Here is a 2,295-nt window from a genome sequence, read left to right as displayed (position 1 = left end):
GCGGGGCCGTGCGGGGGGGTCCGTGCGGGGGCTGTGCGGGGCCCTCTGCGGTCCGAGAGGCAGCGATCGACGGGCAGCCGCCCGGACGGACGGCGTCGCGGGGACGGAGCCCGCCGCCTGTCGCCGAGGCTCCCCACACCCCCGGCTGGCACAAGCGCGGGGCGCAGCGCTCTAGTGCTTACAGCGGACCCTGAATCGCTTTGATTAACGCGCGTGCGGGACGGAGCAGCGCCGCCGGAGGCGCGGAAGTGCTGAGCGGATCCCGCTTCTGTCTCCTACGGCTAGTTTGTTTGGACTCTGAGTTCATCACGTTTAGTTATTTATGAGGCGCCTAACAGGGCACGTAGACGAGAAATACAGCACAGCGCAGTGCAGCACGCTGGGCCGCGGAGGAAGGGCGCCGGTACCGGGCGGGCGGCGGAGCGGGAGCGCTGGGGCAGGGGCGTGCGGTCAGGGAGGCGGCGGGCGCCCAGCGGGCGGTGAGCGCAGCGCGCTCTGCTTCGCTCTGCTTTTTTCTTTTCTTTTCTTTTCCTCCCCTGCCCTCCCCTCCCCTCCCCTTCCCTCTCCTCTTCCTCCTCTTTCTCCTCTTTCTCCTCTTCCCCTCCTCCTCCTCCTCCTCCTCCTCCTCCTCCTCCTCCTCCTCCTCTCTGTCTCTCTCTTTCTCTGTCTCTCTCTGTCTCTCTCTGTCTCTGTCTCTGTCTCTCTATCCCCCCCCCGCCCCCCCCGTGGACTGAACCCAGGGTCTGCATTGAACTACATTTTCAACACTTGGAAATATGTTGTTGTTGTTTTTCCATTTTGAGATAGGGGCTTACAAATGTGTTTGCAAGGGGCTGGGAGATACTTGAGTGGCACGGTGCCTGTCTGGCAAGCGCAAGGTCATGAGTTCGATCCCAGGTACCAGACTAAATAAACACATAAATGCATAGATGCTAAAGTGTCTGTGTTTTCCAGGCTGGCCACCGCGTGTGCTCCTTTGCCTCACGCCATGGAGGGCTGAAACTGCATGCAGGCTGCTTCATTCTCAGGGTCCTTATCATACCCACCCCTTACGGTGTTGCAGGCACTGGCACCACTTACAGATTATCAATATCCATCTTCTCCGCTTCATCAGGGAAGACACCCTGCCTTTTTTGTGTGTTCCCATCAAACAGAAATGAATTTAGTTACCTTGAGCAGGGCGAGTGCTGCGGCCCATTGGGGGCTGTGGGGCGGCGGGAGAGCGGACTCAAACATGCCGACCACCAGGGCCCTGCTGCTGTCTCCGGTGCTGGTCCGCTGCTGTACCCAAGGTCTGATCAGGCCCGCCTCAGCCTCCTTCCTGAGTCGGCCCCAGGACCCATCTAAACCGCCCTCCAGCAGCACCCCCAACTCCAGGTGGCCAGGCGGGACTCCCAGACCAGCGTGGTCTCCTGGGACATTGACACAGCGGCCGAGTTCATTGGTGCTGGAGCTGCCACAGTTGGTGTGACTGGATCTGGGGCTGGCATTGGAACGGTGTTTGGCAGCTTGATCATTGGCTATGCCAGGAATCTGTCTCTTAAGCAGCAGCTCTTCTCCTATGCCATCCTGGGCTTTGCCCTGTCCGAAGCCATGGGCTCTTCGGTCTGATGGTCACCTTCCTCATCCTCTTCGCCATGTGAGCGCTGCATGATGCCCACCGTGCCTGGTGCTGGGCCCGAGCTGTACCATTAAGCAAGGTTTCTCTAAAAAAGAAAGAAAGAAATGAATCTATCTGCATCTTTTCTTTTAAGACCCAGTTTAAATGTAATTATTGAAAAGTCACCTTTTCTACTCTAGAGTTAGAATTCTTAGGAAGAACTCTACTCCTGGGGAAGAGGCTGAACATTAGGCAGAAGTGGCTGGAACTGTGGAGCGCTCAGAGCTGTGAGGGCCATCTGTTTTGTGGGGTGGTAGGGGAGGGTGATCTAACAGAACTAGTGCAGAGCTCTTTCATTAGAAGGTAGATGACTAGGGGCCCTACTGTCTGAAAAATAGATCAAAGGAAAGCAATGTGGTGCAGAAGTTCGGCTGTGGAGAGGTTAGGGACCCCTGGCCCGGCTGAACGTGGGCAGACACATTGGTTCACTCTGTCATCTGGCCATCTAGCGCTGGGAGGGAACCGACGTGATCACTGTCTTAAGATGAAACAAAGAGTAGAAGAACATACAGAAGTAACAGTGTGGCAATTCTGACATCTGTGTTCAGTCTCACTCACTGAAGCAAAATGTCACTGACGCTGGCTCTGCACGCAGTGAAGCAGCCTGCCGGCCTCCTCACCTTGGAGTTCTGGTC

General features: G+C 56.9%; 1 pseudogene; it reads left to right on the top strand.

Moving 5' to 3' along the window:
- The first annotated feature begins 1,179 nt into the window (after nucleotides 1-1,179).
- Nucleotides 1,180-1,643, top strand: LOC101579560 (annotated as a pseudogene).
- Nucleotides 1,644-2,295: the final 652 nt, after the last annotated feature.

Source organism: Octodon degus, unplaced genomic scaffold, assembly GCF_000260255.1.
Source record: "Octodon degus isolate 3935 unplaced genomic scaffold, OctDeg1.0 scaffold00348, whole genome shotgun sequence".
NCBI lineage: Eukaryota > Metazoa > Chordata > Mammalia > Rodentia > Octodontidae > Octodon > Octodon degus.
This window is presented reverse-complemented; position numbering and strand designations above follow the sequence as displayed.